Source organism: Delphinapterus leucas, chromosome 11 (assembly GCF_059928025.1).
Source record: "Delphinapterus leucas isolate spDelLeu-1000000601 "Yukka" chromosome 11, BTC_Dleu_Yukka2, whole genome shotgun sequence".
Taxonomy (NCBI): Eukaryota; Metazoa; Chordata; class Mammalia; order Artiodactyla; family Monodontidae; genus Delphinapterus; species Delphinapterus leucas.
The window spans coordinates 11,674,159-11,697,786 of NC_143139.1; the positions used below are offsets into that span (position 1 = coordinate 11,674,159).

The 23,628-nt window shown below is 37.7% G+C and overlaps 1 long non-coding RNA gene across 1 annotated transcript in view; it reads left to right on the forward strand.

Moving 5' to 3' along the window:
- The window catches only part of LOC149747957 (uncharacterized), a 66,638-nt gene that overhangs the window by 21,075 nt on the left and 21,935 nt on the right, over positions 1-23,628 (forward strand). The gene's annotated exons all lie outside the window — the stretch shown is intronic.

Below are 23,628 nucleotides of genomic sequence, written 5' to 3' on the forward strand. Positions count from 1 at the left end.
AAAAAAAAGGAATTGTGAACGTTCCAGTGAAGGGAAAGTGGAAAATGTTACCTGCAAAATAGTAAAAATCAGATTGATGTGGCCGTTGAAGAACCATCTGCAGACTGTTGAGAGAAAACGTTGTGACCGTGAAATTTTATGCTGAGTTAATTTTAGTTCATGTGTTATGGTAGCAAATGTTTAAGGACTCAGAAAATAGAACTTCTATGAATCATTTTTGAAAGAATTACTTTGATATACTTAGAGAAGAATTTAGAGAAGAATCTTTCAGTCAGTTTAATAACTTCAACTCCCCACATTTAGGAATTGAGTGGGTTCTGTATTCTCAGGTGGATTCTTCAACCTAGGCAGCAGCTTGCCCTTCAGTGATTCCATTAGCAAGACTGTGTTTTTTTCTGCTTCCCCTTCTTGCCCAGTGACACAAGGTGTATTTCTCAAGCTGCATTCTTCACAGTACAACCCAGATTGAGTCCTTGCTGTGGTTGATAACTTGTTGGTGCTTTCCTGTTCAGCACTTGCTACCAAATAATTTGGTTGAAACAGTATTTCAACAAGAATTACATAACAGAAACAAAGTTGCATAAAAACCATAATGGCCATTTTCATCACCAAGTAAATTGAGCAATGATTTTCTACATCCTGACAACTCCTCTTGAATAGTGCATCATGTTTTTAAAAATTGGCTATGAAAAGCAAGTGACTCAGGGGCAATCTATCAGCAGTCATGAAGCTCATTCTCTTACTGTTCTTCTAGGGAATGATCAATATTTTTAATTATGCTTAGGCAGTGTGGGTCCTTTGGCTGAGCTAAACTAGGATTCATGTTTGGATGTGTCTGGTGAATGCATGAGTCCACATGTATCCACCTGCCTGAATCGGGTTGTACTGAGGAAGGAAACTGGAAAAGTAGGTTTGTGTGTGGGCAGCTGGGGGAAAGCAGAGCAGGTGGAGAGAAGGATTAGGGGATGGAGAGAAAAGCATGGTGTCTCTTCCATAATTTGCCTGCGCTGTTAACTTGGTTTCAGTTAAGGGGTTTCAGGCAGAAGCAGAAGAAACAGATTTCAAGGAGTTTTTGGATACTTGGGGCCATTAGAGCTTTGTTCTGATGCCAGATGACAGCATGGGCCATGGAGTGGAGAAAAAAAGCACGGCTTCCACTAAGTAAAAACTGCATGGGGAGCCCAACTGCATTGACACTGTTAAGATAAAGTGGATATATATGGAAACCCTACGGTAATGCTATGAAAAGAGTCCCAAAATGAAATAGTTTAATATCACAGACACCCGTTTGCAAGGTTAATGAAATGAATAATGGTGACCGGGGGGAGGAAGGGAATCAATTGCAAATTGTGTGATAACCAAGTTTGTTTTACTGCACGCATGTTTATATATACATTGTTATATACCCAAATGGATATTATTTTTAAATGGGGTTGGGGAAGCGAAGCTGGCTAAGCAAAGGAAAGAAGGGGGAGGGGATACGGGGACATGTGTATGCATATGGCTGTTTGGCTTTGTTGTGCAACAGAAACTAACACAGCATTGTGAAGTAATTATACTCCAATAAAGATGTATAAAAAAATTAGGTGGGCATATTATAATGGATGTCTCTGTATGGTGGGCTTGGGGGTGATTTTTCCCCCCACCTGTCAGTATTTTCCCAAAATTCAATAGCAAGAATATGGCAGCTTTCTCACCTAAACTTTTAATTTTGCAATATCCATAGGAAATATCATTTTATATTAAAAAATATTTGAAGGTGTCTTGACTGAACAAATCCTCTTACTAGATTTGAACTAGAATCAGGAGTTTTAAATTGACTATTGTACACGTTGACACATAAAGTATATTTCAGATCAAGCCTTTTCACTTTGAATAAACGCTTTAACAGTTCCATTCATATAATTTTCGTAGTTGTTGTTATGCTGTTTTTTCAAAGCCTTTCGATGGCCAGAAGCAAAAGCTGGGTGTATGAATCATCTGGGAAGCATTTTCAGAATAATCATGGTTGCTTAATGTCCTGCTATCAATCTGATCTTCTCTGGGCTGGGATTTCAAAAACCTCAGAAGACTTGAACTTCCCCTAGCCTGTGTTGTTGAAAGTTACCAGCCCATATGAGAAAGTTGAAATTTCATAACTTAGCCTTAGCAATATGACTCTATATGCCTTTCCATCTCATTTTATCCTTCCTGGGTGAACCCCCTCCTGCTTGACCACTGGATCTGAAATATCTTGCCCTTTCTTTCTATTTTTGATGAGATTGTTCTCCTAGCTTATCCCTTTCCTCTCTTCCTTTCCAAACAATCTATCATTTAAGGGTCAGCTCTAGGCCCAAATCAGACACCTTCAAATAAGCATTTTGGAACACCTGGTAAAAAGTAAGTTTATGCTAGATACTGTAAGAGTCCCGGTTAGAAAGTTTGTGGCTACTGTCTTGGATTAAGAACTCACTATCTTGTAGTGGGATTTAGGTAAGAGCACAAATCACTACAATGCAAGACAGAATAATACTAAGTGCCATGCAAGTAGGAGTTCTGTAAGTTTCAGAGAGGGAGGAATGAGCTCTACTCTGAAGCTGCTTTCATCTATGTTGAACTTTTCCTTCCCTGAACTATTGTTGCACTTATTATTTATACCACTAATTTTGGCCCTTATTCTCTATTTCATGTGTGTTTTATGTGTTTGTACTTTCCTTAAACACCTTGAAATCAAGGGAAAGTCATAAATGAATTTTGTTTTCCCCCAGAGTAGCCCAAAACAGTAGGGTACCTGGGTTGTATGGAATTGAATTCCAGCTTAGGTGGATTACATAACAGTGTGGAAGACAGTCATGCAATCATTCCACTGGAGTAATGACTTTAAATGCCCCAAGCTTTAAAAAAGAGACTCCACTAAGTCTCTGCAAATAAACAATGAGCTAGGTAAGAGCAATGAGCTTGCTCTTTGATCTCCAAGATTGGTCCCTGGCTCTTCCTCTCAACCACGTTTTGCTTCACTAGCTTCACATATGTATTTACATTCTGAAGCTCTTAAGAGAATGACGCTCTGCCTTTTGAGCCATTATGTTTTCCATCAAGCAACTCTTGTTGACACTAGGATCTGATGGCCTAGGGAATGACTTATTTTTGCTTCCCTTCTTATCCTTCTTACCTCCCTTATTCTTTTTTCTTTTCTTTTGGCTGCACCACGTGAAATACAAGATCTTAGTTCCCCGACCAGGGATCGAACCCGTGCCCCATGCAGTGGAGGTGCAGAGTCTTAACCACTGGACTGCCAGGGAAGTCCCACTTTATACGTTTTAGATATAGGACTTTTACTAGATATTAGATATGCAAAGTTATCTTGCAGTCTATGGCTTGTCTTTTCATTCTTTTAACAGTGCCTCTCAAAGAGCAGAAAGCCTTAATTTTGGTGAAGCCCAATGTTTTCATCTAGAAGTTTTATTTACAAATTAACTTCTGTACACTATGCAAATTTTGTACACTATTACAAATTAACTTTTGTACACTATGCAAAATTTGGTGAATGTGTTTCTTTCCTGCCTCCTTCCCTCCTTTTTCCCCTCCCCCGTCCCTGCTCCCCTGCCTTGTTTGTTCATTTTCTTCCTTGCCAACTCCTTCATCGTGGTTATGCCATTAATTTGTAATACATCTAAGTTCCTTTATCACTGTTGTTATTCCAGTTTTAGTCTGTCCTCCCTCCCTAATCCTGGTTTATAAATTATATATATTTTCTGAGTAGATGAAACCTTTACGTGTTTCTAAAGGTCAGGACATAGAATGTTATACTCAGAGAACTGTCACGCCTCCCCTCCCCTCCCTTTTATCTTGCTCCAATTCCCACATGTTTTTACACTCCATCCCCATCTACCCCCTGTATATAACCAGTATCATTAGGTTTTGGTTAATCCTTCCTGTTTCTTTTTTTATAAATAAGCTGACATACCCATTTTTTCCTTTTTTCTTACTGAAAGATATCATACTAAATACTCTTTTACACTTTGCTTGTTTCACTTAAAAATATATCCATGAGCTATGGGAACATATGTATATGTATAACTGATTCACTTTGTTATAAAGCAAAAACTAACACACCATTGTAAAGCAGTTATACTCCAATAAAGGTGTTAAAAAAATGCAAATCGAAACTACAATGAGATATCATCTCACACCGGTCAGAATGGCCATCATCAAAAAATCTAGAAACAATAAATGCTGGAGAGGGTGTGGAGAAAAGGGAACACTCTTGCACTGTCGGTGGGAATGTAAATTGATACAGCCACTATGGAGAACAGTATGGAGGTTCCTTAAAAATCTAAAAATTGAATTACCATACAACCCAGCAATCCCACTACTGGGCATATACCCTGAGAAAACCATAATTCAAAAAGAGCCATGTACCAAAATGTTCATTGCAGCTCTATTTACAAAAGCCAGGACATGGAAGCAGCCTAAGTGTCCATCAACAGATGAATGGATAAAGAAGATGTGGCACATATATACAATGGAATATTACTCAGCCATAAAAAGAAGTGAAATTGAGTTATTTGTAGTGAGGTGGATGGACCTAGAGTCTGTCATACAGAGTGAAGTAAGTCAGAAAGAGAAAAACAAATACCATATGCTAACACATATATATGGAATCTAAGAAAAAAAAAAAAGATCATGAAGAACCTAATAGATAGCTAGTGGGAAGCAGCTGCACAGCACAGGGAGATCAGCTCGGTGGTTTGTGACCACCTAGAGGGGTGGGATAGGGAGGGTGGGAGGGAGGGAGACGCAAGAGGGAAGAGATATGGGAACATATGTATGTATATGTATAACTGATTCACTTTGTTATAAAGTAGAAACTAACACACCTTTGTAAAGCAATTATACTCCAATAAAGATGTTAAAAAAAAAATATATATATATCCATGGCAGTTCATAGAGACCATTATTTCTTACAGCATTTTCTGGATTACCATAGCTTTTAAAAGAGTTTTCAATGTATGGGCATTTAGGTTATTTCCAATATTTTGCAATTACAGACAAAGGTGCAATGTGCATATCTATTTTCATATTGTTGGAAGTGTATCTTTAGGAGATCCTAGAAGTGGGATTGCTGGGTCAAAAGGTAGGTACATGGGTAGTTTTGTTATACTAACTTGTTTGCCAAATTCCCCACCAAAAGGATGTACCTGTTTGTATTTCCACCACCAAATAAGAAAGTGCCTGCTTCCACAAGGTCTTTTCAACAGAATGTGTACCAATCTGACAGGTGAAAGTTGGTATCTCAGTATTATTTTAACTTACATATCTCTATGAATAAGTTTGAACATTATTTCATGTATTTGAGTCATTTTTATATTTCTTTTTGCTAATTATCTGTTCATAGCTTTTTCTCATTTTGTTATTAGGTTTTTTTGTCATTTGTTCCTCAAATTTTGAGAGGTCTTCATATATTACGGATACTAGATCTTTATTGGTAATACGTGTTGCAAATATTTTTTCCCAGTTTGTAGTTGTTTTTTGGCTTTTTTTATGGTGAATTTTTTGCCATGCAAAATTTTGTATTTTTGCATAGTCACATTTATGAATCTTTAATTTTATTGCCTCTAGATTTTGATAATTTAATAATTTTGATAATTTCAAATTTTTTCCCTATACTAATGTTAAAGAAGAGTTTATCCATGTTTTATTCTAATAGTTGTATGTCTTTGTTTTATACTTTTATTTTCCTCATGCATTTGAAGTTTACTCATATGCATGAGTAAATGTACTCATTTTCATGAGTAAATGTACCATTCATCATGGATATAATTTTTTTTTCCAAGTGGTCTAGCTGTTATCCCAGAATCATTTATTACAAAAGTTCATCTTTATTACGAATGATTTGAGATGCCGTCTTTATCCATACCAATCTCCATATGTACTTGGTTTTATTCTATGCCACTGGCCTGTCTATTCATCTTCCAATTACCACATTGTTTTAATTATAGAGGCTCTATAATATATTTTAATATTTGATTGAGCTAGTCCTCTTTACTTTTGTTTCTTTTTGTGTTGTTTTATCTATGCTTTTTTTTTTTTTTTTTGGCTATGCCACGCTGCATGCAGGATATTAGTTCCCTGACCAAGGATTGAACCTTGGCCCCTTGCAGTTGAAGTGCGGAGTCCTAACCACTGGATTGCCAGAGAATTCCCTGTTTTATCTACTCTTGAATGTTTATTTTTTCATATGAACTTTAATAAAACTTAACTTTAATAAAAACTTATCTAACTCCAAAAAACTTTTGTTGGTATTTTACTGAAATTTGAATTTGTTTATTTTTGTGTTAATTTTATGTTACTTTAGAGAGAACTACTATCCTTATGATGTTGAGTCATCTTATCCAAGACCATGGTTTCTAAGAATAATTTTATTATCTCAATAGCAAGTCATATTGTAACATTCATTCACTAAACACTTATTGTATATTTAACATGTGTCAGGTAATGTGCTTGGTGCCAGAGACAGGGTGGTAAGATAGTTTTAGATTTTATATAACATAGATAAATGAAAGCACAAGTTTCTCCATTAGAGAAACTAGCACACCATTGTAAAGCAATTACACTCCAATAAAGATGTTAAAAGTATATATATACATGTCAAAGTAGCTGAGTCCTTAGATCTTTGATGTTTAATGTGGTGAAGGTTTGCTATGGTTCTATTTTATGTTCATACTTTTCTAAATGAAACTCTTTGCATTGTAATGGTTTGCCTTGAAAAGGCCTGAACTGGCACCTTTGAGTGGCTGGAGCTTCAGCAAGACGACGGTGCATCACTGTGGACCTAATGAGACATTCTTAAAGGCATCATAATTACCAGCTTAACCCAGTTGACAAAATACCTGGATGAATCCAGCTATATGTTTGGTCTGGGTCTCCACTCCACTGTCTGAGCTCTGAAGGAGAAAACCAACCAGCAGAAAAGTTTGGTGCCGTTAAGTATTCAGAAGTCTCAACCTCAAACAGACCCTCAACTCTACCTAGCCAAGCTATTATGGTTGTCAGTTTGCTTTCTCCCTTCAAACTGCTTCAGACTTTCTTCACTCTCTTCCTATTTCCCTTGTTATATCCCTTGTTCTGAGCAGATGGCCCCACCTCCTACTACAGAGAGAAAGTAGAAGTCAGAATGTCATTTTCCCCCTTGCAACCTTACACAAGCACCTGGATTTCCACCCATCTTGTCATTCCAGGCTGTTACAGTAAAGGAGGAATTCTTCCTCTCATCATGTAAGATCAACATCACCACTTGTGTCTGGTCCTTCTGTCTTCTCTTCCCCTTTTACCCCGAATTCAACCTAACGTTATCAAGTGTTTATGCTCTGTTCTCCATCTTTGGCCTCGTTCTTGACTCTTTTGGCAAAACATGTAAACCTGCTCAATGGCCATATTTTACTCTTCTCCTTCATAGCCTAATTTCTTAGGTCATAGGATTTTGTGAGCCTAATTAGAGACAACCTTCATGAATGCAAACAGTATACAGTTACTGAGAAGAGGGAGAGCCTGAAGAAAATATGGGGACAGCTGCAGGCCACCAAAGTGTACCGGGGCTTTGGGGCTACATTTGATCTGTGGGGCTCGTGCCATAGGTGAAACAGAAGACTTGCTGGCCTGTGCTGAACTAGGCAATATAAGCAATACAACATATGTGTAGGTCTGAAATCAGTTTCTTTATTTGAAAATTTAAAATAACAATAGCAACCCTGCAGCGTTGTTTTGAGGATTAAATGAGCTAATGGGTATAAAACTACTTACCATGCTACATGCCCAATGAATGTTACCTGTTATTATTTTTGTAAGTGTAATTATGTTATCAGAGGGGCAGGTTTGTGCAACTAAATATGAAAGCATACATATTCAATATGGAAATAAACATAAAGTAATACAGCTGTCTTTGACCTTCAAGTTTGACTAGTGTTTTAGATATTCATTTATTCATTCATAAAGAAACATATGTATCAGGAACTTTGCTAGACCTTAGGGATTACAAAGAAGAATAAGACAAAATCTCTGCTTTCAATGATCTCACAGTCTCAGAGCAGTCAAGGCATAAACCTGTAATTATAATACAGTGTGGTAAGCTCAGTGACTGATAAACACGGGGTACTTTTGGAAGTTCAAAGAAGGATGTATATAGCTTGGGGTGAGGCGAATCAAAGAAATCTTCCTGATTGAGGTGAAACTAGAGCTGATTCTTAAAGTGAGTAGGTCTGAGCAAAAGAAAGACTAGGCTCCCTTTTATTTCTTTTTCTTCTCTGATTGCCATGGCTAGGACTTCCAAAACTATGTTGAATAACAGTGGTGAGAGTGAACATCCTTGTTTTGTTCCTGATCTTACAGGAAATGCTTTCCATTTTTCACCATTGAGAATGATGGTTGCTATGGGTTTGTCATATATAGCCTTTATTATGTTGAGGTAGATTCCCTCTATGCCCACTTTCTGGAGAGTTTTATCATAAATGGTGTTGAATTTTGTCAGAAGCTTTTTCTGCATCTATTGAGATGATCATGTGGTTTTTATCCTTCAATTTGTTAATATGGTGTATCACATTGATTGATTTGCATATATTGAAGAATCCTTGCATCCCTGGGATAAATCCCACTTGATCATGGTGTATGATCCTGTTAATGTGTTGTTGGATTCTGTTTGCTAGTATTTTGTTTAGGATTTTTGCATCTATATTCATCAGTGATATTAGTCTGTAATTTTCTTTTTTTGTAGTATCTTTGTCTGGTTTTGGTATCAGGGTGATGGTGGCCTCATAGAGTGAGTTTGGGAGTGTTCCTTCCTCTGCAATTTTTTGGAAGAGTTTGAGAAGGATGGGTGTTAGCTATTCTCTAAATGTTTGATAGAATTCACCTGTGAAGCCATCTGGTCCTTGACTTTTGTTTGTTGGAAGATTTTTGATCACAGTTTCAATTGCATTACTTGTGATTGGTCTGTTCATATTTTCTGTTTCTTCCTGGTTCAGTCTTGGAAGGTTATACCTTTCTAAGAATTCATCCATTTCTTCGAGGTTGCCCATTTTATTGGCATATAGTTGCTTGTAGTATTCTTTTATGATGCTTTGTATTTCTGTGGTGTCTGTTGTAACTTCTCCTTTTAAATTTCTAATTTTATTGATTTGAGTGTTCTCCCTCTTTTTCTTGATGAGTCTGGCTAATGGTTTATCAATTTTGTTTATCTTCTCAAAGAAGCAGCTTTTAGTTTTATTGATCCTTGCTATTGTTTTCTTTGTTTCTATTTCATTTATATCTGCTCTGATCTTTATGATTTCTTTCCTTCTACTAACTTTGTGTTGTCTTTGTCCTTCTTTCTCTAGTTCCCTTAGGTATAAGGTTAGACTGTTTATTTGAGAAATAAAAGGAATACAAATCGGAAAAGAAGAAGTAAAACTGTCACTGTTTGCAGATGACATGATACTATACATAGAGAGTCCTAAAGATGCTACCAGAAAACTACTAGAGCTAATCAATGAATTTGGTACAGTTGCAGGATACAAAATTAATGCACAGAAATCTCTGGCATTCCTATACATTAACAACAAAAGATCAGAAAGAGAAATTAAGAAAACAATCCCATTCACCATTGCAACAAAAATAATAAAATACCTAGGAATAAACCTACCTAAGGAGACAAAAGACCTGTATGCAGAAAACTATAAGACACTGGTGAAAGAAATCAAAGATGATACAAACAGATGGAGAGATATACCATGTTCTTGTATTGGAAGAATCAACATCGTGAAAATAACTATACTACCCAAAGCAATCTATGATTCAATGCAATCCTTATCAAACTATCAATGTCATTTTTCACAGAACTAGAACAAAAGCCTTCACAATTTGTATGGAAACACAAAAGACCCCAAATAGCCAAAGCAATCTTGAAAAAGAAAAATGGAGCTGGAGGAATCAGGCTCCCTGACTTCAGACTATACTACAAAGCTACAGTAATCAAGACAGTATGGTACTGTCACAAAAACAGAAATATAGATCAATGGAACAGAATAGAAAGACCAGAGATAAACCCACGCACCTATGGTCAACTAATCTATGGCAAAGGAGGCAAGGATATACAATGTAGAAAAGATAGTCACTTCAATAAGTGGTGCTGGGAAAACTGGACAGCTACATGTAAAAGAATGAAATTAGAACACTCCCTAACACCATACACAAAAATAAACTCAAAATGGATTAAAGACCTAAATGTAAGACCAGACACTATAAAACTCTTAGAGGAAAACATAGGAAAAGCACTCCTGGACACAAATCACAGCAAGATCTTTTTTGACCCACATACTAGAGTAATGGAAACAAAAACAAAAATAAACAAATGGGACCTAGTGAAACTTAAAAGCTTTTGCACAGCAAAGGATACCATAAACAAGATGAAAAGACAACCCTCAGAATGGGAGAAAATATTTGCAGATGAAGCAACTGACAAAGGATTAATCTCCAAAATATACAAACAGCTCATGCAGCTCAATATCAAAAAACAAACTACCCAGTCAAAAATAGGTGGAAGACCTAAATGGACTTTTCTCCAAAGAAGACAAACAGATGGTCACAAGGCACGTGAAAAGCTGCTCAACATCACTAATTATTAGAGAAATTCAAATCAAAACTACCATGAAGTATCACCTCACACCGATTAGAATGGGCATCATCAGAAAATCTATAAACAACAAATGCTGGAGAGGGTGTGGAGAAAAGGGAACCCTCTTGCACTGTTAGTGGGAATGTAAATTGATTCAGCCACTATGGAGAACAGTATGGAATTTCCTTAAAAAAACTAAAAGTAGAATTACCATGTGACCCAGCAATCCCACTACTGGGCATATACCCAGAGAAAACCATATTTCAAAAAGATACATGCACCCCAGTGTTCACTGCAGCACTATTTACAATAGCCAGGTCACGGAAACAACCTAAATGTCCATTGACAGACAAATGGATAAAGATGTGGTACATATATACAATGGAATATTACTCAGCCATAAAAAGGAACAAATTGGGTCATTTGTAGAGATGTGGATGGACCTAGAGACTGGTATATAGAGTGAAGTAAATCAGAAAGAGAAAAACAAATATTGTATATTAGTGTGCATTTGTGGAATCTAGAAAAATGGTACAATTGAACCAGTTTGCAAGGCAGAAATAGAGACACAGATATAGAGAACAAGCGTATGGACACCAAGTGGGGAGGGGGGGGTGGGATGAACTGGGAGATTGATAGATAACTAATGAGAACCTGCTGTATAGCACAGGGAACTCCACTTCGCTGTGCAGGAGAAACTAACACAACATTGTAAAACAACTATACCACAATAAAAAAATAAATAAATAAAACAAAGTAAAAAATAAAAAGAAGAAAGAGGAGGCAGACAGGGGAAAGGTTTTGAAGTTCCTCTGTCCACGCAGTTTACTCAAAAGCACAAGAATTCCATGCTTTATTTAGTTGAAAAAATTGTACTACTAAAAAGTTATTTGAAATTCATTGGCCTATCATTCAAATGATATGTAAAGAATAAGGTATTAAGTGATAATACAAGGATGAGGCAAAACTTTTGTTTCATTGGGAGTGGAACTTAGCAGGAATTGCTGTAGACTGATACAATGTATCTCAAGGAACCTCCTGGCTGGGAGCCCAGATAGGCTACTACCAATGATGAAATTGCCTAAGTGATGTCACATAGTCCTCAGCTTTGAAGGCGCAGGAAGTTGATTGTCAGCTAATAAGAGATGACCAATCTCTTGAGGACTGCTTCAATTTAAAAATAGGAGATGAGGGACTTCCCTAGTGGCGCAGTGGTTAGGAGTCCTCTTGCCAGTGCAGGGGACTCGGGTTCGATCCCTCGTCCAGGAAGATCCCACACGCCATGGAGCAAATAAGCCCGTGTGCCACAACTACTGAGCCTGTGCTCTAGAGCCCGGGGTCCGCAACAAGAGAAGCCACCGCAATGAGAAGCCCGCGCACCACAATGAAGAGTAGCCCCCGCTTGGCACAACTAGAGAAAGCCCATGCGCAGCAGTGAAGACCCAAAGCAGCCAAAAATAAATAAATAAATAAAATAAAAAGAGGAGATGAAAGTAAAAGCTACAATGCATTCATTTATAATAAGAAATAGGAAATTCGTGCCAACTGAAATACCCATGTTGTCGTGACTGGTACACGTGCTCCATATAGGCAGGCTAAGCAGTTGTCTTGAGCTCCTGAAGTCAGAACAAAAAGAATTAGCTAGAGTGGGCAGCTGCCTGGTTCAGAACATGGACTCAATTTCCTGTTCTGATTCTTCAAAACCTCAGTCTGTGTGATTTCTTAGATTTAAAAATTCTCATGATTGCGGTTATTTGAAAGATGAGATCTCGGGAAACAGGGGTAGGTCTTAGGCAGATAAGCATCTAACCAGAATGTATTTTGGAATAGACACAAATACCACCTGCTGAGGTAGCATCATAAGCTGAGGTCATGTTGAGACATCAGGGGAAAGAAATTAGCAAGGGAACATATACCTGCCAAATTATTAGTGCCACGTTGGCTGTGAAAGTGGGATATCTCTGAACCTTTGAGAGCTAGATAAATCATATTAACATAAATTCAGAGTATTATGCATATTATCCATTTACATAAAATAATTAAGTGTGGATGCATAAGTATGGATGTATATATAAAATATTAGGAGTGGTTTTCCTATATAAAGAAACCTATGTGAAAACATGGGTGTTCTTTATTTTCTTTTTGCTTTATCTGTGATTTCAAAATTTTCTAGAATAAAAATGTGCTACTCATGCAATAAAGAAATAGAAAGTTAGAAAAAAGTAGCATGAGAGAAAAAAGACTGAATGTCTCCCATATTCACTGGAACAGCTAATAGTAGTACAGCTTGGATGGTGTTGGATGTGAACAGGTTAAGACCATAGGGAACACTAAGAAGGGTAGTGGAAAGGGGTGTATTTAAAAGCATGTAGAAAGGGCCATGCTGCTGCACAGAAAGGAATTTCTTTTCCATTTGGACTGAAAAACAGGAAGGGACTATTTTTAGTAGGAGTTTTAAATGCCCCTCCTGTTGGCAGAGCCAGCAACAAAAATATTTATCTTGCATAAAGAATGCACACATTATTTTTCGAGCACACTAGAGTCATTTATGGAAATCGAGCACATTCTAGGCTATCAAGCAAGTATCCACAACTTACAAAGAATTAATAGATCACAATAAAATTAAACCAGAATCAATAACACAAAGGTAACAAAAACCTCCCTCAAACATTAAAAAAATTTTAAAATACACATTTAAATAATTCATGGATGACAGAAGAAATCATAAGGGAACTTTGACAATACTTAGAACTCCGTGATACTGAAAATGCTACTTCTCACAACTTGTGGGATGCGGCCTTTTATAATGCATGTTTCTCTCAGCAAAGTTGTGGGGTGGAGCTTCCAATGTGTACTAAGGCATTTAAAGCAGGCCACATCAATTTCATTTTCTACATTATTTATATTTATGTATGGAATGGAACCTAGTATATATTGCTTTGCCAAATTAAAAATGACTTTTAGGGACTTCCCTGGCGGTGGTTAAGACTCTGCGCTTCCACTGCAGGGGTCACAGGTGCTATCCCTGTTAGGGGAACTAAGATCCCGCATGCTGCATGGCATAGCCAAAAAAAAAAAAAAGGATTTTAATATAAGGGCCAATTTACAGACGTTAGTTTGATTTCAATTAGAAGCTGTATGACAATTAAGTGACTGTTGGAATTTTTCCACCGGGAGCCAGGGTCGGGGTGAGTGTTGTCTTAGGACTCACTTCTAAGGAGTGTAGAAGCCTAACAAGGGTGAGTGAGTATGGTTGTATCCCAGATAGCTTCCAGACTTTTTCAACAGGATTCCTTGAGAAAATCTTGCCCTAAAGGGCCAAAGACGCCCTTTGTATGTAATGAGTTAACCTCTCTCATGCATCTAGAATGGAGTTAGTTACGTACCATCTTTGGGGGAATTAAGAAAATAGTCACTCAAATAATTTTCTGCATCCTGTGGTTTAGACGATGAACCCAAGTCGAAAAGGGCTGTGTGACAGTGGAGTAAATCCTGCTCTGGCCCTTCGGGGCCCTCATACCTGGGGTTAGCCCAGAGGATCCTCATCCTGGTTATGAGGCAGGTGACTGGGTAGTCAAGGGGAGCTAGGTGAAAGGGCTAGACCCTGGGCTGATGGCATGCATGCTTGAGAGACGCATCTTTGAGCTCATACCTAAGATTTTTCCCTTGTCCTCAGGGCCACCCTGTGTCCTCCTTCAAAATCCTCTCCTTGGCTTTGGAGCCAAGTTAAAACAATCCAGTTCCTTATATAAAAAAAAAAAAAAAGAAAGAACTCTACAGGACATAGGAAAGAATGATCACTAGTCTAAGATTGAAATTGTAGCAAGAAAACAGAAACTTAGACACAACTCTCAGGGCATCATTTTTTAAAAAATAATAAACATTAGGAAAGTTCTGATTATATCACAAATACCAGTTCTAACAACCACCAGCATCACAATCACCTGAGATCCTTATCAAAAATACAGAGTCCTGGTCTCTATGACATCAGAATTTCTACAGTAAGGCTTGGGAATCTAATTAAAGACGAAGAACCACTGACTTAAGTAGATTTGTTGGGCATGTAGCAAAAGCCTTTACCCAACCCTTGTTAGATCTTAATCAGGAGGCTCCAGAGTGGTTTCCTTTGATATACAGAAGACCTCTGCCATTTGTGGATTCAGTAATCATAGTTTAAATGATCAAAGACAGGTCCCAAATATCCATGACATGTAGTCATTAGGGGTTTCGCTGACGCACAAAGCCTAGAGCAAATGGGAGGAAGTCAGCAGACGGTCCGAAAGACCCAGCACTGCAGCACGACTTTGTAATTCTCTTTGTCGGCATGCATTCTGTAGGAGGCATTCTTTGCTAAAACTTAAATTATGATTTTAAGGATACAGCAAGGTCTCAGGGCGGGCAGGAGCCTTTTCCGATCTGATAGCAAGCCCTTCCCCCATTCTCCAGAAACTTCTTGAAGTTCCCAAGTCTACTACTAATTGTCATACCATTGATTTTTTAATGTAAATCTGGATTCGATTTGCCCTCTGCAGTGTCTGGCTCAGGTGACAGGTCCCTATTTTCAAACATCCTCCTTTTTTGGTGTTTATGAGGCCACCTCTTATTTTCTTTCACTTATTTTCATTGACCTTCTGCTTCCTGCCTCTATAGACAGGGGACCTCAAGTTTCTGTTCTCGTCCTTCATTTTCCACAGAGGTTTCATCTATCTTAGTGACCTTGTTGTGTGCTGGTCTCAGCCTATCAATAACCAATGTTATTGTTGTGGTTCTTATTGTGATCTCAAGACGCCCTTCAGCAATAACCATCAGGAAACTCTGAAAAAAAAGTAAAGGCTCACTGCTTACAGGACCTAGAATTTACACAGCACACCTGGGGCCGCACAGTGCGGTCACGGGTAGAGAAAGAGAGTTGAGAGGCTGGCGTCCTGTTTTTACTGGGTCTAGGGTAGGGGTCCTAGGGCTTTGCAGGCTCACTCTTTATCAGTCACTTTAAAACATAAAAGCAGGAATTTAAAGTGTGAGAAGAGAAAAAACAAGTGGTTCCAATGGTCAGCTACTGAAATCAGGCTCTAAGACAAAGGAGCCTCAGGGCAGGGAGGTGTCTGGCTCTTATCCAGTCATGTGGCTGGCCCTGTGTTTATTCGGGATATCTGCCTTTGAAATGGTTGCCTCAGCAATCAAAGCGTAAGTCAGGCACTGCAGTACAAAGAAGAAAAAAAGAAACATCTGTCAGGGTTTACACTACAGACCTCAACTAATACTTTGCAAATATCTCTCTAAGTTTATAGTAAGTGTCTTGTTATCATTTCCATTCTAGGATTAAGTTCCAATCTGTTCCATCATCTCCTAATTTGTTTATTCAATCATTTAAAAATACCAACAAATACTTTTGGCTTCCTATCATGCGCTTGGGATGTATTTGGGTGAATAAAACAAGGTCACCACCCTGCAAAAGCTCAAAAGCCATACTCAACGTCACGTCTCCGGAGGTAACAGAACTTCTGTGTTCCACCAGGAATGTAATATCTTCCACTCATAGTGGCGCAAAATCTTGGAGTTCCATTTGACTTTTCCCATTTCCTCATCCCCCAGTTCTAATCAGTCACTAAATCCTGTCGATTCTCTATTTGGATTTTCAAATTCTCATTGCTCTCATACCAGGTACATGACTCTGGTAACAGTGTGCTCACAGATGCTGAAAATGAAAGAGGCTTTTTGTTCTCTGCCATTTTATTGCATCTTCCTTGATGTAGACTTATCTTCCTTTGTGTCATTCTCTGATTGCCCATTACTTTATAAAAACCAGGCCAAAGCCATGAATGTAAAGTTCAAGGCCCTCTGTGATTTGACCCCATCTTCTTTTCACGCTCAAGCACTGCTATCACCTCTACTGATTCCTTCAAACTGCTCCTCCCTCAGTCCTCCTCAGCTTAGCAAAGGGCCACTCCTTTCCTACGGTTCCTCAGGACAAATACCTTCAGTTGATTGAATTGACTTTCACTCTTTTATCTTCACTTCTAAACTGTCAGCCAATCCTTCTGGATCTGCCTTCAGAATACACCCAGGATCTGACTACTTCTCATCCTCAATGCTGCCATACTAGGCAGATTGGATCTGGAGAACAGAAAGAAGATATCCAGCCCAGATAAGTATAGAAGAAACTTATCTCTCTAAACTTCTGTATCTGCGTGACAGAAGAGTGAAGGAGGTGTAAGACAAATGTCCTGCCTGCAAGAAACTTTTAGACCAATCAATGATGACTGTATATATATATCTCCAATATGACTAAAGAATAAATACAAGTGCCAAATGAGTAATACTGAGAAGAGAGAGCGAATAATAACCCCAAAGTTTCAATTCTGTCATTGGCTTTGGTATCTGGGCAACCTCTGTCCCAATACTGGCCTGTACTTTCAGTACTTGTGTAATGTGAGGCAAATTGCTCATCTTTATTGCTACAGAGTCTGTAAAGCAAGGATAATGGTTACTTAAGAGGTTGTAGTGGATTAAATTAAAGGATATCCCTAGTACCTATGTTTAACAAACATAGGAAAACTGAAGAAAGCTGGGGTTGCAGACAGAAATAGATGAGTTGGGAAAAGGCCTTTCTTTTTTTTTTTTTTTTAAATAAGTGAATGATCTTTATTTATTCATTTATTTATTTATTTTTGGCTGCACTGGGTCTTTCCTTTCTCTAGTTGCAGTGCGCGGGGGCTACTCTTCGTCGCAGTGGCTTCTCTTGTTGTGGAGCACAGGCTCTAGGCACACGGGCTCAGTAGCTGTGGCTTGGGGGCTCTAGAGTGCAGGCTCAGTAGTTGTGGCGTGCAGGCTCCGTAGCTGTGGCTCACGGGCTCTAGAGCACAGGCTCAGTAGTTGTGGTGCACGGGCTTAGTTGCTCTGCGGCACGTGGGATCTTCCCAGACCAGGAATCGAACCTGTGTCCCCTGCATTGGCAGGCGGATTCTTAACCACTGTGCAACAAGGGAAGTCCCAGAAAAGGCCTTTCTAATTTTGTAAGATCTCTGGAAAAAGGGAAATGGTTATCCCACAGTTTTAGATATCTTGTGGTTAGGAGGTTTTCCCCTTACAACTCCATAGACGGCTACTTCTGCTGAGTATCACCATTCTTCACAGAATGCTATTCAATTTCCCTGCTGGGCTTGACACATTGAGAGACTTTGCAGACAGGCAGCCTTGGTTTCAAGCCCTGTCTCCACCAATTAGTAGTGGCAAGTTGTTGCTTTAAGTCCCCGGAGCCATAGTTTTCTCAGTTACAAAATGCAGTATCGCCATGAAGCTTCATGAGATAGTGTTGATAAAGTACCAGAGGGGCGTTCAAATTTCTATCTGATCTGCCATTCTTATGAGTGGAGCTGGACTTAGGAATCTCATTTTCTTTTACCTTTCTCACCTAAAGCCTAATCATTTCCTATCTCCAGCAGCCAGCACTGTGGTACTTTTCAATGGATTTTACCCTTGTTCCCTGGGCCTTCCTGGTCACAGAAGTCTGGAGCAAGAGAGTCAACAGGAGGAAGGAAAGAACAAGGATCTGCATTCATGTCTCCTGCAGGGATGCTCTCTGGTTCCACACTGGCTTTCATCCAGACTTGTGTCTAAATTTCTCTGCCTTGCGAATGAATAAAGTAAAAGGGGAAGGCTTGTGCCCCCCTTTTGAAATTATATGAGTAGCGCAGGATGTATCTATAGTAGGTCAAATCATGGCCCCCAAGATATGTCCATGTTCTGTGAATGTGACCTTATTTGGCAAAAGAATCTTTGCAGATGTAATTAAATTAAAGATCTTGAGAGGAGATCATTCTGAACTATCTGGAAGGGCCCTAAATTCAATGACAAGCGTCCTTTTAAGAGACAAGAGACAACGAGGATAGACTTGGAGAGAAGAGGAGAAGGCCATGTAAAAACAGAGGCAGAGATTACTCCACCAGAAGCTAGAAGAGATGAGGAACCGTCTCCCTCAGAGACTGCAGAGGAAGCACAACCCCCAAACACCTTAATTTCAGACACCGGTATGTAGAACTCTGAGAGGATAAATTTCTGTTGTTTTCAGCCACCAAGTTTATGGTTTTGTTCCAAGCAGCCCTAGGAATCAATGCAGTACCCATAAATCATAAATAATGAGTATAAGTACTACTGCTACTACTATCTTCCATCTGTTGAGCATCATATTTAAGATAGCAGTTTCTGGGAGCTGCAAGTTAGCTCCTAATTCTATTCCCAAGATGTCCCCCCTCAGCAAGCCTGACAGTGATATAATTAAAAAAAACTATTCGGTCTTTGTCCCCTGTTCCTGGCACAGAGCTCCTAAAACCCTGAGAATTTCCTGAGCAGTTAAGAGTATCTTTTGTATGCTAATGAGATGATCCAAGGCTGGGGGCCCCTCGATAGTTTCAGGATGAGGGCTGGTCACCAGAAAAACCAACCAGGGGATTAGAGGGTTGGAACTTTCAGACTTGCCCCTCCACCTCTGGGGAGAGGAGAGGGACTGGAGATTGAGTCTGGCTGCCATCTGGGTAGCAAGGAGGACCTGGTACAGTCCGTTCTAAGGAGATTCAAGAGTAGTCTCTGTTCTTAGTGATTCTAAATTAGAAGGGTGGGAGAAACATTAGTTTGGAAAGTTGTAGCCAGATGTTTGAGGAAACTAGAAGAATTCAGGATCCAGTCCAGTTTACAGGGAGATAACAAAACCATTAAAGACTAAAATCTGATATCTAAAAAGGCACAAAAATAATTTTTTTTCTACACTTGCCCCCATTTTTAATCAAAGATAATCAAAATAAAACTAATTTATTTGCATTAAACCTCATCTGATTATTTACATGAGTGCAGCAAGACTATAGTGCTTGACCATATAAGCTTTTTAAAGACTGCTTTGCTAGGACTTTTTATAAGGAATAATAGATCGAACTCTTAAAAAATCTCTCCTGGTCAAGTAGCCAATCCAAAGTTCAAGCAGTTCCTTAAAGCTGTCTGGTCATATCTGAGTCTATGCATATCTCTCTCAAATTTGATACTCCAGTCAAAGCCTTGTTGATATAGTCAGTATTTCCAACTGTGTTCTGTTACAAGGAGAACAGATTCATACTGAATTTGGCAAATAACTAACTCTTTTGCCATGAAAAGAATACTTAACAAGTTTGCAAATTCTAGAAGGATTAGGTAGGAAGAAAAAGTAAATGTTTCATCTTTGTTTCCAAAGGCATATCTTACTAAATTCTTGATAGCTTTAAGAGAAAAGAGAGAAAGGTTTCCTTAAATCTGGAAAAGCAAAACATAAAAGAACGAGCAAAATTCGTAAAACTTATAATCATCTTCATCATTTCATTTAGCCTCATGTTATTAATTCTTATTCTGCTTGAATTGTTTTCCCATTAATTCTGGAAATTTTTACCCAGTTCAGTTTTATGATCTTAAAGTGATCAGAAACCTGTATTCTACAGTACCTGTCAGAATACTTTCTATGAATTTTTCTAAAGCTCAAACACCTTTGTAGGAACACTTTTGCAAAATTGTTATAGTAAACAATAATTGCCTGTAAATGACAAAAGGCTTAAAATGCCCATTGTTAAAGATCTGATGAAAGTTCATTATAATGTAATTGACAAGAAAATTTCGTTATTTCTGTGACACATAACATTTCAAGATAACTAGATTTATGACAGATAACATTATGGCAGGACATATTTGAATTTTAGGAATTTTATACAATGTCTAGAACACTTATATTAGTAACATTCACCCACATAATATAACCTAAGGTTGATCATCACTTATTTAACAATGCTTCTCATGTAATTTAATATGCCGGATAAGTCCAATTAGTGTAACATCTCTCTTTCTATAAGGAGAAAGAATGAATCTTTTCAGATGTTCTAACTTGGGTTTTTCTAAGTTGGAAAAACCCAAATTAGTTCAAGGTCAAGAAGACATTATTTAGAATTTGAATTTTGGAAAGTTTGTCAAAAATGTTTTAAAGCACTTGGTCAAATATAAGATCATAGGTCACTGTGAAACTATACTCAGTTATCTACTTAACCAAAGTGACAAAGACTTCAGAGGCAAATAAAGAAAATTATACACTTCTGAGTAAAATTTATCTCTTTTCAATACTGAGAAGATAGGTTTACTTAAGTAATCAAAGATCCAATGATAAAGATAACATGAAGCACAGGAAATTATTTTGATAAAAGACAAAATCTTTGTTTTCTGGGTACGTAACTTAAAAGACAAAGAAAAATCTTTTACAATGTTATTATCAAAAGCAGACCAAAAGTTCAAGAAAACTTTGTAAAAAAGAGAGAGAAAACCAAATTATAATTTTGAACCAGCTTAATTTTGATATGAAAGCTCATTTACTTAATTAAATTTATTTTAATTCATAGACTGTCCTGACTACACCTAAAATTCTTTTTTGAGTATTCCTGTTCCACAAACTTCCAAATTTTCTTTTTGCATACATACATTTTGGATTCATTTTTGTCCTATTTTTTACCTTATTCCCAGCCAGGACAAAATTACTTTCTTTTCCTTTAACAAAATGCATTTCCATTCCTTATACCTAGTTTACTGAAAACACATATCTTTTCTTGTAGCTTCAATCACATATATTAAAATTATTTTTAATCCTTAGAAGCCCTTAATTTTTAGTGAAAGCTAAGAAGTAAGCGATTGTAAATTGTCCTTTATATTAGCATTCTGTGGCCTGGCAAATTTATACTTTTTGTAATTTCTGGAGGCATGCTTTTTTATAGTAAATTTCTCAGCTTGGCACAAAACGTGTTTACTAATAGATCCAAGCATGTCTAATTCCTCTATAAAAAAGGAAACAAAAAGTGAATAAACTTATGTCAGTAATTAATATTTCAGCCTTTTATTTAGAAATGATCTAAATATTCAATGAATTTCCCTCATTTAATTTAACTTAGCAAAGTTCTAAGGTTTTAGGTTATCAGAAAGATTTGGAAAAAATGGCTTAGAAAGTTTACCTAGAAACTCTTATTTATTTAATTTATTTGTTCTCAACATTTAGGTTAAGCTACCCACAAGAACTTCATGGGATATTAGACAGAGTCATCCATCATCCAAAGTTATTTTTCTGGCAGACAAATTTTGTAACAGAGATAATAGGACCTTATTTGATTAGTAAACCCAGGTAGAGTAAAAGTTTTACATTTAACATTGATAACCCTAAAGACATGCTTGCTTTAATTAAACCAGCAAACTTAAACTAGCGTTAATACTGAATATTTTCCCAGATAATGTGAACCTGAAAAACATTTCGGTTAGTCTCTATTATATTTATAAGAATTTTTATGAATATTAAATTTATATAAGCACTTAAGCCAATTAAATAGAGCTCTTTTACAAACTATTAATTTTAGTAATACCATCCAGAGGTAGTAAATGCCACACATCTACAACATATAAACATAGCCAAACACAAAGAGACCTAATAGTTTTCATTTTACTAGTTATTGAAGAAGTTGGATCTAAGTCGTTGGGTTTTTTTTTTTTCTTGATCCTGATCTTCCCCCTTTCATTTTTCTTATGATAAGAATTACTTCCCTGAAGTTTGTGCTTCAACATTTACATCTCAGAGACAGAGGGAAACAATGTCAGTTACAAGCTTTTTAAGATAAATAGGGGAGGTTTGGGGATTGATAAAAAGGAACAGTGAACTTTTGAATTGCCTCTAGAGCTGTCTTCCTAGTTTTGTAAAGATTTGACAGTTGCTCTCAATTCCATAAGAAATTGGGTTGAGGCTTAAATGGTATTATGGATTGATCTACTCATCCAACTGCATTATCTTTAATTTCTTTAGGGGAGAAGGCTTTAAAAAAGTTCCTATCAGGATCTGAATATCAGCTTCTAATCTCTGAGCAACTTTTGACCACAGAGCTACTTAAAAATTCTTTTAACTGCCTTGTCAGTTTTCAGCCAGGACAAACTACATATTTCTAGCAAAATTAAACAACTTCATGGACCCAAAGGCATCCTCAAAGAGGGTGAAAAAGGTACTACTGCCTTCTCAAGATCAAGTCACTCCCAAAGATAGCCAAAAGAAAGAACCAACAGCCTGCATGTCCCAGGGAGGCAGAAAGTCAGGCCAGGCTCTTTGAAAGGTAACTGTTTAATAGTCTTTTCAGCATAGAAAGGCAATTCAGACAGAGGATTGCTAGAATAAGTCCTCAAATAAAGGAGGATAGAGCGGAGCAGTAGGAATTACATCAGTCCTATAGTCTTTTGTTTTAGGTACCTTTTATGTCCTTCCTTTTTTCATTTTAGCCTTTTGCAGTGAATCTTTTAATGGGCTATTTTGGAATTTTGAAACATTTTGGAGGCTTCTTCATACCAATTAAAATATGTATCCCTTGTGTTTAAATGCACTTCTTAAATGATATTATCCAACTGGAACATTCCTCATAGTGGCCACTGTGATTTCCCTGAGGGCTGGCAGCAGTTTGGTAGGACCCTTACCAAATGGCGTTCAACCCACATTTCTGCCCGGCCATATCTAGCCACAGATGGGGTGCAATCCACATTTCTGTCTGGCCATATTTTGGGGCCCCCAACCTGACGGTTACCAAGGCAAGTTCTCAGGACACAAAATTCTAGATTGTCTTTAGCGAGATTTTGACCATTTTTGGTAGATATTTATAGCTTCTTGGACCACAGTTCTTAAGCAGGTATGTAGGAAGGTGGCATGCTTAACTCTTTGGGTTTTAAGGATTCCCTTTTTTTTTTTTTTAAGAGAAAGTTTTGGGTCTTTCAGAGCCAAAATAATACATAAAAGGGATGTGCTCCTGGGTTGGGGATTGTGTGGTGTTTTGCAGGGTACCTCACAGCACAGAAATTTTCTTGAGGTTGGCAGGTGACCTAGTGTTGATCTAACCCATTTTGTGACCAGCTTGTCCTAACACCAGAGTCTTTGGGTTAGGTGGTGAATATTCTAACAGTTTCTATTAAGTGCTCTTCCCATGCTC